Below are 13,686 nucleotides of genomic sequence, written 5' to 3'. Positions count from 1 at the left end.
AAATTATAATATAATATTCATGTAGGTAGGTACATCAATTCAGAACTGTAGGTAAATGCAAAACAAAACAAATTAATATATTCATAAATTTTTTAAACAATAGATGCAACAATATAATGTTAGTATAGGTGGTATCATTATGATAATGTATAGTACCTATTTATATAGGATTCATATATTAATATGGACTTATGTCCATTGTATAAGGTACCTATAACTTTTCCGTTTCATAAATAGATAATAATATGGTATGCGTATAGGTATAGCTGAAAATTTAAAACTATTATTTATTAGTCTTCATACACTATAAAGCTATATATATTGGCTAATGTAATATACATATTAAAATAAAACTACATTTTCAAGTTTCAGCGCATGTAGGTATATTAATAATGAGTGTTATTTTGAATGATGGGTCACATTTAAATAAAATATTTTTTAAATTTAAACTTCAAATCTATAATATGTAGTATATAAAAAATATGCTTATGTATTTTTGATATTTTTTAATGATAGAAAACTTATCAGCACTGAGTATTAGCCTTGTATTAAATGTTTTTAAGCTTTATTGTGAAATAAAACAAAATTTTTGAAACAGAATAATTTGAAAATTTTGTGATTTTAACGAATTTTTCAAAATTCTATCTTCAAACATATAATATTAAAAAAATCGTGGCTATACTTATTTGTATTTTCAATGAATTTATATTGCTATGATAATAGGTATCTGGTATTAAATTTTCCGATTTTCAATCATATAATATTTTGACTTAGCCTAAAAATAACTGTGGTTAATGACATATTATCTATATATATATATTATAAGTAATGTAAACGAGTCAATAAATTAAAATGTCAATTAAAATCTGTAATAAAGTTAAAATATCTAGCTATATGGTTATATCGTTTACCTGTATAGGTCCGTCAGCCTGGCACCTTGAAATTAAAATGCTGAAATCACACCATATATAATTATATATTATAGATACCTACTGTTTGTTTTTTTGAATTACAATAATATAAGGAAACTGATAATATTATAGTATTTAGTTTAGTGCTTCAACTATAGTTGCCTAAATATTCTCATATAAGTACCTATCGAATATTTAAGAATATCATATAGATATAAGAGTAACTGCTGACTTATAATTTTTAGTCTAGAAGTTAAAAGAAAAACGTTTAATATATCATCGTTGAACTATAACTAATAAATTCATCACTGTATGCATAACATGTAACATTATTGGGTCTTCTTAAAAGTTATTGTAAAAGTTGCAGGACATTATTAGTCTGCAGACTATTATATACGCCATAACACTATAGGGTCGTTATATATTATTGTATGAAATATTTTTAGCGTACATTTATTAATCAAAATGAGATAAAATAATGTTTATGTATAGGTACTTTCCGAACCCGCGCCGCCGTGGTCTGAAAAATATAATAAATGAACTATATATAAGTATATAACATCACATAATATGTATAATAATAGTATTGGGTAACCGCAATATAACTTATTTTCCTAGGTCAGAAATACAAACAAAAAAAAAACCAACCATTTCCAATCGAGTGGATATAATAACCCTCATTGCATGGAGAGATTTAAAAAACGACTACAACAACAACAACAAATAATATTAATACCAAAACAAAAACAGCCCTCGCAAAAGCGCGCGATTATGATGTTACCAGCTTAATAATGATGCTGGGCGGCGGTTATCCCCGGCGGAATTCGTGCATCAGAATTAATATTAGCCGATGGGGCGGAACAAATGTCGCGTGGGCGAAAGCCCCGGGCGGGGGGGGGGGGGAGATGAAGTGCGGCCGTGCAAAACATCCCCTGCAGGAAATTCGAACAGCTTGTGTTCAGTATTAATAAACCAATCTCGCGGGGTGGCGAGCAGCAGGGACGAGAGCTGCATTCAGGGTGGCACTCAATCAAAGCTATTAAAAGCTTTTTCTCGTCGACTACGCGCGGCAATGATGTTTATGATGATGATGATGATGATTGTAACCCGGTTGGTAATGGTTATGGTGGTTATAATGGTTACCGCGCGTTCGCCGAGGGGTCGTAATGATGATAATGGCTCGACGGTGGCGGTGGCGGACATAGCGCGCGGATTTTATCATCTGCGAATATATATGTGTGTGTGTGTGTATGTACACAATAATATAACAGTTGTACTCACGCGTGTCGATTTCGCGCACGCGCAAACACACACACACACACACACACACACACACACACACACACAATTATATAAATACCAAAACAATCGTTGCTGCATAAGTATAAGTCTGTATGTACGCGACACTGCGACACTACGAAGGGTGATCGTTCAAAACGTCAATATTACAGTTGAGTAGGTACTATAGCGAATTTTATCGGTATTATCATGCTTCTGCAAATTCAGGCTAGAAAAATATGTAACAATAACGGTGGTAAAGTTTAGTGATCAAGTATTTTAATTATATATTTATATTTTTTTTTGTATTCGATACTGCAACACAGAAAAATTATTGCAACAATTAATAATAATCGGTAACAATAGATACAACAATGAAACAGCCTTGACTTGGATTTTGCGTTACAACAGAATTGTAGTAGATACATAAAAGTTAAAAGTTAAACGTATGATATATACGTATACGCACACACCTATCCGCGAATCACTTACAAGTCACAAATATTAATTATAAGTTCCTATATACCTATACAATATACAAGTATACATCTCATTAGTCATTATCATAACAATATTCAATTTGTAATTTTAATGATTTTAACAATAAGGCAATAGAAATAGCACATTAAAATGATATATAGGTATAAGGTAAGTTTCCTAAAAATATTTTTTGAATAACTCAAACAAGTAATATTACCAACCTACTTATTATTATATGATTGCTTAATTTTTTTTATAGAATTGAAGCCTCGTTAACAGGACCGCATTGGCTTGTAATTCATCTTTAATTATTGTACAAGTATCTATATATATTTCATAATAATTAATAACATTTTTTAATGGAACCTTCGTTGGTGTTCATTGCGTCATGAAGGTGTTCGCGCTGCAGGGTATGTCAAATTTTTATTGGGCCTATGATGTCTGCATTCTGTTAGAATGTGTTTCATTGAAGTTGTAGAGCCGCATGTATAATAGCAAATTTCTTATACAGTGAATTAATAGGCAAAACTTTGAGTTCTTTATAATTTAGAGATGTAGAACCTTCTAAACTGTATTTATTTAGACATATTCAGTTTTCTTTTGTTGCAGTTGTAGTGGTTTAATAGCTTTTTAGGTAAGACCTCTCCATACTCGAATGCCATATTGAAAGTCTGCTTGGTATAAAGATAAATATATATTACGTACAATGTTAATAGGAAAAATGTCTTTAAGTTTACAGAATTTATACACTGATATTCTTAAACGCATAACTATGTTATCTATATAATATGTACCTACATTCCACCTTATATTTTCATCAAAGGTAATTCCCAAGTATCGTGTGAAATGTACTTTTGAGATTGATTTACAAGTATTATCATTACATTGCTTCTTATTTCTATAATAATGGACAGTGATTTTATCGAAAGGTACATTTTCTTTGTTTATAGTAAAAGCCATAAAAACGGTTTTTTTAATATTTAATAATAGTTTCTTTGAACTTAAATTATTGATAACTTTTGTCAGTTCATTTCCTGATTTTTGGTATACTGAATTCCAAGTGGGACCAGAAAAAAGCAAACATGTATCGTCTGCATATGTAGTTATTTTCCCATCAATTTTTAGAATGCATATACTATTTATGTATAGTATAAAAAAGATCGGACCGAGTAAAACCATTATTTTATTTAGTATCTTTTAAAATAATTGTCTTCGAATAGAAAACAAAAACAAGCTTAAACATTTGCGTGTATTCTATTGAGTTCTATATAATGCAATAGAAAATAATGGAAATGCGAAACTTCTGTTTAAGGACATCATCACCCACCTTAATAGCGGACACTTCTTAATTATAGCACCCGAATTATAGCAGTTATCTAGATATAGTACACCTAACCCTTAATAGCCGGCACATTTAAACTCTCCTATATACATACAGTAAAACTTCACCTTACTGACACATTCCAATATAGTGGATAACTCCAAAATAGAGGACATTTTCTCGGCAACCAACTATATATAAGCTTTCAACAATTTGAACCCTCTGAATAGCCCACAAAATTTCAGCGACTTGGAATTTCCGGTATTATTACACTGTAGGTACGCTATTGAGAGGTCACACTATATTTTAAACAAATTAACAAATTTTGTACCTAATAAACGAAAACCGGTACCGCATGCATCAATCATAAGGTAGGTAGTATAATATAATTAAGTTTAAAGCCGTATTCACAGCTACGTCGAGTGTTGTATTGCGGGTGAGGTTGTGGTAACTATGATTACAACTGGTAACCAAATTGGTCTAAAAGTTGAGCAGTATTCGATTCTTGGTGTCCTCGGTTTTAACTTGATTACTATAACACCATACCAAAAGTTAAACATCCAATCAGAATGTGGTTTGATCGACACGATGTGACATACGAGACAATACTACATACAGCTGTGAATCCGGCTTAACGATACATATAATATTTCTACATAACTGCGGTAAAGATATGGTATTTATCTCTCACGTAAAGAATAGTTAATAATAATAATAATGATAATGATAATAATAATAATAATAATAAATAACAATAATGAATAATATAATAATATATAGTGTACCTGCAACGTCGCGGGGTGGTTATCGTACGAAGTTTTCGTTTCAGACCGGCACTGCTTAAAGTGGTCTGGACGTGTAACAGGTTTCCATGTAAAATTCGATATACCCATTTAGTGTATATACGTTGTTATCCAACTATATAATACAATACGTAAAGTGTAAAATAATAATAATAATAATAATAATAATACGTTATATTGTATAATATGTATTAGGCTAATAGGTATCGGATTACGTCTACCCCGTGACATTTTCGCCGGTTATTCTCATAAAACCGAACGTTGTGTGAGTTTCTATCTATATATATAATATATATATATATATATGTATAATACCTACACATCAATAAAATACATATATATTAGCACAGTACTCGATAATAACTACAGCTACTCGTCTTAATCTCGGGATTATTTTTCGTCATACCTGGTAGCAGTACAACATGTTATGTCTAACCCGCGGGTCTCACTCACCCTCCATAATGTGATGCTATGTATAATATATATTGTGTACTGCGCGACTAATTATCGTGCGCCTATTCGTAGAAATCCATCGCGATGCAGATAACAATAACATAAAAATAATAATGGCCGAAAAAAAAAATAATAATAATAGGTACACAACAAACGTCGTCGTCGCAGATACGTATCTGCAGGACAATAATAATATAAACGACGACGGACGTCTCGTCGCGAAAAGGCTGCCGACGCGTTTCGAACAAAGGTCATTATTTCCCCGAACTGACGGTGTCAAATGGACACTTTTTCGGCGGCGTCGATTTCTTCACCACGCATTATGTCCCCGCGAGAGCCATCGCAGTATATTATACTATATGTATATAGACTGACCAAACAGCCAGAAACCGATTTATTGAATAGGATCATAATATACATATATATATATATATATTATTGTATCTGGCTGAAGCGTATATATTATATATATAGTCGTACACGCTGCACGCGGCGGATTAGCATTCACCGTGTGAGTGCATGTGTATTGTGTATATGTATACATTATCATTATTATTATTATTATTGTGTTTATCGCACGAAAAAAAGAAATAGGTAGAATACGAACGCGCGTGTATATTATAAAGACGGACGTTATATAGTATCTACACCTATATAATACTATATTATTATATTCATAAGTATACCTATAAAGTGACGAGAAAATAAGAGGGAAAAAACCGGTAGATATATTATATACAGGGTGATTCATCAAAAATGGTAACACCGCTTTTTACAGTAATTTTGCAGTTTTTCGAAATAGGATTTTTGGAAATTTTAGATTTATTATACTTACTCAAAGACCATCATCATATTAATATGGTACCTATATCAAAATCCATAAACTCGTTGTAGGTAGGTACTATATACTTTAGGAGTGTCCTGTGGAGATACTAACTTCAGTTTTTGAAAAGGGAAAATTCTTTTTCTACTATAAATTATCCATCTGATAGTGTTTTTAAAAATTTGGACTTATTAAAATCAAAGCTCAAACGAGTGTCGAATTGTTGAATTAATTTATTATGATAAAAAAATACTACGATATAGTAGGCTTGATAATAGACGATATGAAGTCTATTGTCACTTGAGCATCTTATAGTAACTAATATTAATCTATTAACATAGATATTTTTCAAAAAAAAAAATAATAAATCCAATTATATAGCCACAAATAAACTAATAAACACTATAGATCCAATATTACATCTATTTTACGTTTTTATGAAACTATTTTGAAGGACATTTAACTTTTAAGTGCAAACATATACCTACTTAAATAACTTGAGAACTACTCTTTTGAATTTTGAAAAACTTATCCATTGAACAATTTCCAGTAATCACAGCTAGTAGAAACTCATAAACTACGAGTAGTACAAAAAATCTCATTAATTTGAAAATCTATAGGTGTATTTAAAAATTCTAATATAGGTATACAACATTTGAGTGAAATTGTTATTTTGAAAAAAAAAATGGGGTGCCTAAGCATGCAATCGCCCTGTACATGTACCTATAATACCTATATATACGAGTATATATTATATACGGGTACTTACAATCAGGTTAAAAACTCTGAACACCGCGAACAAAAGACAATATTATTATCCCGGGAGCGTGTTCAGTGTGCCAAATCATCTACGAAAACGGGCGACGCTACAGCGTAGGTATACCTACACATTACTGCGGTACCTCACCATTATTATTGTTATTGTTGTTATTATTTTTATGAGGAGGGGTTGCTTTCCATCGTCCGTCGCACTCGCACCCGTTCGCACAGCTATTCATTATCGACGTACGGCGGCCCTTGTAGGTACATTATAATATTATAAAATAAAATATAATGTATATAAGTAGGTAAACCGCCCATACATATTATATATGTTATTATGTTATCGGCCGCCACTCCGATGGACGGACGCCGCCGCTCGGCCGACCGTGAAACTATAATTGATCCGGCGTCAATTATTGTTGTTGTGAACGAGAGTAAACGATTATTTCGGCGGGTTGGCACCGGTAGCAAGTTAGGTATATATACATACATAATAATATGATCCCGGATCCGCAGAGATGTATTTATCTTTTGATTACAACGGTGAGATAAAACGTGAGGTTTCGGTGTAGTTTATATATACATTAAATATTGTATATAATATATATGTAACATGCGTTTAACGCTTGTACACAAGTTATGTTGTATTTTGTTATTATATATGCCTACACGTATATGTATGTATATATAGGTAGTTGTGAACGTAATATTGTACCTACCGCTTATTTTTATTCATCGGGTATTGTCTTTATTTTATATAGCTAGGGTTAGGGCAAGAAATAAGTTGGTTGTAACATAATAATAATATGACTACTGCAGTGAGACAAGATATTGTAATCGTTTGCTGTTGGAAAACAAATTTAAAAATTTAAGATAGGTACTTACCTATACTATAACACTATAAATGCACAATGATACATTTAAAAAAAAAATTGACAACACGAAAATTCGTCTTTATATTCAGTCTGTCGTTATTGTAGTAAGTCTTAAATATTAGATTCGTATATAGAATCGATTTGATGAATTAATCCTTGATGCGTTTTTATTATCTCTTTTGTGTTTTAAATCTGTTCTAAATAGAAACAATAAGAATACGCATGTATACTAAAAATATAGTATCTTATTGAGCCATTATAATACAATAATAGCGTGCGATGGTAACTGCGGCTGAAATAACTTAATTAATACAGATTTTAGACGTCGCTTATAAGTTATGAAACTCACGTTCGGGCTAGCACAATGTTTAAGTCTATCATAACCTGAAGGGTCGTGTAAGAGAGGGGAGGGCAAAGAGGTAATTTACCACTGAGCGCCATAGCTTGATAAAATAGAGGGTTGTTTCGAGCTTGAGAAACCACTGTTGGCGACTCTTTGACTTGTATTAGTGCCCCTCGGCACCAAAAAACTTGACACAGCCCAAATTATAACTGATTGAATCTGAGATGAAGTGGGAAAAAACCAACGAAAATTTTAATTAATTAAATTAATTTTGCTATACTTTTACATAATATTACATATAATCAAATACATACAATACTTTCATACACAATAATATAATTGCGGTAAATTTGAAATTCAAAAACTTTGTTGTACAGTGGAAGTGGTCTTCGACCGTTTTGACTCGCGTACATTTATGCAGATAAATTTTGCGTTAATTATACAAAATTTCGACATATTTGTATGTGCTTTTTAGGCTATTTTTCTGTGAATATCCTTTGCGCGTTCACTTCTCTTTCCTTATAAATAAGTTTCACCAGTAGAAAATCACCTTTTCCTTAACTTAGTGACCACTCCAGTTACTCCTTTTTACAATTAAAGCGACGTATAGGCCGTATAGCGTTGTATATTTATTTAGAAGAATCTAAAAAATAATAATTATATAAATATATATTATTATATAGTTATTATAGATACTACTATTTATTCTCCTGCACACAAAGTTACCAAAATCTTACTCCATTGGGTGTCCATACATAGACATAAAGCACATCCTTAAAAATCGCATGGTTCATTGCACGTTGTACGTAACAACGCATTAGAATTTTTTTTTTATTAGGAAGAACCCGTGAAACACAGGCCATTGCATGTGAGGTGGTACGGTAGGGGCTGTTTTTTTAAGGTTTTTTTTTTAAGTTGTTCGGTTGTAACACGTATTTGTGTATGCAGTGTGGCAAGGATAAAAATTCCGGGTGGTCACCCATCCGAGAGCTAGCAACGGTGGCTAGTACATACGCTCAGTGCGTTTCCGCAGATAAAGCATATACGATAATAAGGCGTATTGAATACAGGATAATATTTATTGTTTAAAATTATCGTATCTTATGAATCATTGTAATCAAGATTAATTTATTCATATGAGTGTTTTAATCATAACTGTTAAATTTTATTTTGATTTACAACATTATTTGATACCATTTAAAACAGATTGTTAGATTTCCCGTAAAAGTGCGTATACGTATAACGTATCATTAAACATTATTATATGATATGATGTACCAATAATTGATTTTTTGTGATCCAAATACTCATAGCTATTATTTTTGGTATAATAATTAAGTTAGAACAATTCAATGCCAATTAATAACTTAGTTTCGATCATATTCAACGTATTCTGCAGGATATAAAAATAAACTATAAATCAACCGAAAGACTTATACAATTAAACTAAAATAAAAAAAAAAAGTAATTATAAGTTCTTTACAAATATTAAATATAATGTTAACAGTTATGAATTTATGATTAAATGGCAACTATGAACAGATTATTTACATATTCTATCAAAAATGTTTATAAAGTAATTTTTAAATACTTATGGGAAACCATAAAGTTAAAATAAAATAAATTTAAATTTAATTTGATGATGCTAAGTTACATAACATTTAAAATGTTGAAAGTTATAAACGGAAATTTACCTATTAATGTACAAATAAATAAAGTACATACCTACGAGTAGCTTTAAACAAACCATGTAATGAAAATGCATTTTGCACATGTGCAGATATAGAATCATTTCGAAAACTGAGGATTAAAAAAAAAAATGTTGTTTCTTCTCGATATATCATAAATCAATTAATAAAGATATTTGTACTATATAGTATGGGTATAGTTTGTTAAGTAAATAAAAATGTTTTATCAATCGAATAAAATATTTAAAAAAAAACTAAATAATGAGGATGATAAATGGATCTCGGTATCTATATACATATGCAATATACTTATTATTATTTTAACACATCGTGCTGCAGTGTGAATCCCTTTAAACGAAGACTTTTCTCCAAGTGAATTGATGTCACTTACCGGAGAGGGGTGGTCGTAATTTAATAAAGGAATGAGAAAAATACAAAAATACATATAAAAGGTCAACACATGGCGTATACATTTTGGAACACAACCAAATTTAATATCTGAACCACTCGGCCCGCTTTGCGTTAGTCTTTCCAAGTCAAAACTCTCTTTTGTAAACGGGTCCACCATTACCATTATATGCGTCCTCTAAAAGCTCGTCTCGGAATCCACTTATGGCATACGCGCGTCGTTGTCCGAATAATTGGATGACGGCGGGTCAGCCTCTGAACGTAAAAAGGTCTTCCGCTTTAGCACTCAGATCCGGTTCTGTACGTGTACCCACCGGCTACGTACGGTTGCTGCGGTGTCGGGGGTTTCCGGCCGTGTGGGGTGGAGGAATAATAAGAAAAAGAGTAGACGGTGGAAAATCGATGTGTTTAAAACAAGGGACGGAGTCCCCAAAGGACCGAAAAAGTTCGATCCAAAACGCGAAAAGCCGCAGCTAACTTCTCACTTAAGCACTTAACATTCTTCGCCGCATTATCTTTGTGCCCCGAAAGAGAAAACCAGCGCGTATAAAATAATCGAGGCTATTATATATATATACATTGCAGTACTATAAACACATAAGTAGATCGGTGGTGGTAGTGCGAAGTATATATACATTATAGCGAGTGTGTTTATGAAGTGAGTCGTTTTGGTAAAGTAAATGCAAGTACACACACACATTATATATATATATACTTTTATAGAGGAAGAAGGAGAAGAAGAAGTAGACGAAGAAGAAACGCAAAAACTTGCAATACTAACTATGTATATACCTTTTCCGTCGAAACGTTGATTTCTGGTCGTTGTCGAATAATTCATGAAAATAGTGGTTTTGTGTGTTATATATTATATTATTATGATGAACTGCGTGTGGTCTTTGTTATATATATATATATATATATATATGTTATTTACTAATATAATATATATTTTTTTAATAGAATTAATTTTACGGTTAACGGGACGCGCGGGTGAGAAACAAACGGCAAGTGCACTGGTGCAACAGTGATTCGGCGCCGAGAAAAAAAATATATAAAATAACCGTCTAGAGAGATACCTAACAACCTATACCAATAAACGCACAACAATGCGCGATACGACTGCAGGGAACTTGCGCAACACCGATGTTTACGGTGTCGTGAACAACAATAACGTTGGCGGAAATAGGCGCAAACGGCGTAAATTTTACGGGCCAACACTGCACTGCAGCCGGCTTGCTCGTGTTCCTGCTACTTATTATTATTATTATTAAATATCGAATAATATTGTGTTCATTGTGGTGTCGAAACGCGTAAATGCTCCCCGGCTTGGCGACGGCGACGGGAGATAAACCGATTTCGACTGTAGGTACACTTACCCACCTCTACAACATAACCTACACATCACAAGTATAATGCTTCTCACATGATATAACTTGATGTATAATATATTATCTACCCGAGCGCAGTCTCGCGATAATAACCATTATTGTTCGTACTTCGGACCGCAATATTTCCTATATTATTATTGTATTTACGATGTCTTTCCATTATTTTACAGCAGCCGGCTATACATAATATTATATAATATACTCCATAGGTTATACTTACATTATACTTTCATACTATACCTAATATATAGGTCTTTATTTATCCTTATTAAAAAATTATAAATAGGTAGATACATCAAGCGAATACGCACTCCGAAACGATTTGAAAAGATTTATCGGGACGGTCTTAAATAATAATTATTTTTCATTTGAATACAACGGGTAGAAGCTACGCAAGTTTAAATAACAGATTATATTATAATTAAATTAAATCGAACGGGTTAATATATAAACGTAATAGGTAAAATAGACAGAAAAGGATATAGTATAAGAAAAAAATTTTGAAAACAACAGAACGTAATAAAATATAATATAATGATAATAATGTTATCTGCAGTTAGATCGTAAGAATATGAGATTATAGAAAACAATAAAAATAGTATATTTTAGAACTTTAAGTGATGCGTAATTTATCATATATAAAATATAACAGGTGTGGCGAACCTTTTTTGGGTCAAATGCCAAAGTTTTGCAAGGATTTGACAATTTTTTACGTGCCCAAGGTTTGTAAACACTAAAGAGAACATAATAAATATAGTGATAATATAGTAACATGATAAATTTTGCATAATATTATAGGAATATTATAACTTTAAACATTTTTATAATTTATTTATTTTAATTTTTTACAAACAACATTTTTCTCAATTTTACTTTCTCGCGTGCCATTGAAATTTGACAAACTTTCCGCTTTTTGCACACGTGCAGTTGGTTCGCCACCTCTGATATATGAATATGAGGTATTCTATATTTAGATAAAATTATACAACAGAAAGAATAAATAATTTCATATTAAATTACAAGTTATATAGTTTTATTAAATAGAAATTATTTTTATAAAAAAGGTTAAGGGGAAGATATCCTACTATTGTCATGTTATTATATCGAAATGCATGGGAAAAGAAAATTGGTATTATTTTGAATATTTGATAAGGAATTCTCGAGTTAAATTTGTGTATATGGTAGAGAGAGAGAGAGAAAGTGATGGTAGAGTTTTAACGTTTTAAGATATTCATTATTTTTTTTAAAGGGCTCAAAAAATTAAAACTAAATATTCCAGATGATGTAGAATTGTCAATTTAACATCAAACCTTTTCGTATTTCTTTTTATTTGGGCAAATAAAATCTAGTCACAAAATGAATAATGTAGTAAATCACTCTAAGATGATTATTTTATATACCTTATATTGTACAACGTGAGACATATTATACCTTTTAATGATTTTTTAGTCATTAACATTTGATTTACACACTTAACAATACGAAAAAAAGAAGAACATAAAATTGCTTGTGTATACAAAAATTATCGTTTATTAATTTAACAAATTTATAATCAATTACAAAATTCAAATACTATAACAATTGATCGAACAGTTACATATGTATAAATTTATATAGGTACATGTTTCAAAAAAAAAAAAAAAAATGAACATACAGTTTTGGAAAAATATTTTATAACAGTAAAAAAACATAGCAAAGTTGCTATTATCATAAGGAAAACATTTTTGAAGATACAATATGTATAAATTTTTATTAATTAGCACAAAATGGCTAAATTATTACATTTTTACAAGTAAAAGATTTTCAAAGTCAAAAAAGGGGTAGGAGGAATGCTCACGGTCCAAATACAAAAAGGGGAAACATTTTTAAAAAAAGAGAAAAAATAGTACAAAATGACTATAATTTAAATATTGCATGTACAAGATTTAGTCGAAAAGGGGGGAGGGGGACAAACAATGTAGAAGAATCTATAAACAACAACAGTATATACACAAAAAAAAGTTATAAAATTAAATAAAAAAAAAAATACGTCAGTCAGGAGACACAAAAACAAGGAGGGGAGGATACGGGATGGCGATTGGGTGCGGATTTGTAACAGTTTTGGCCACTGGTCACCTCCACAACGTTTCACGACCGGTCCCACGGGTAGACGA

The sequence above is a fragment of the Diuraphis noxia genome, unplaced genomic scaffold (genome assembly GCF_037042655.1).
Source record: "Diuraphis noxia isolate RWA-SAM2 unplaced genomic scaffold, SU_Dnox_SAM2 contig0003, whole genome shotgun sequence".
NCBI classification, from domain to species: domain Eukaryota; kingdom Metazoa; phylum Arthropoda; class Insecta; order Hemiptera; family Aphididae; genus Diuraphis; species Diuraphis noxia.
This window is presented reverse-complemented; position numbering follows the sequence as displayed.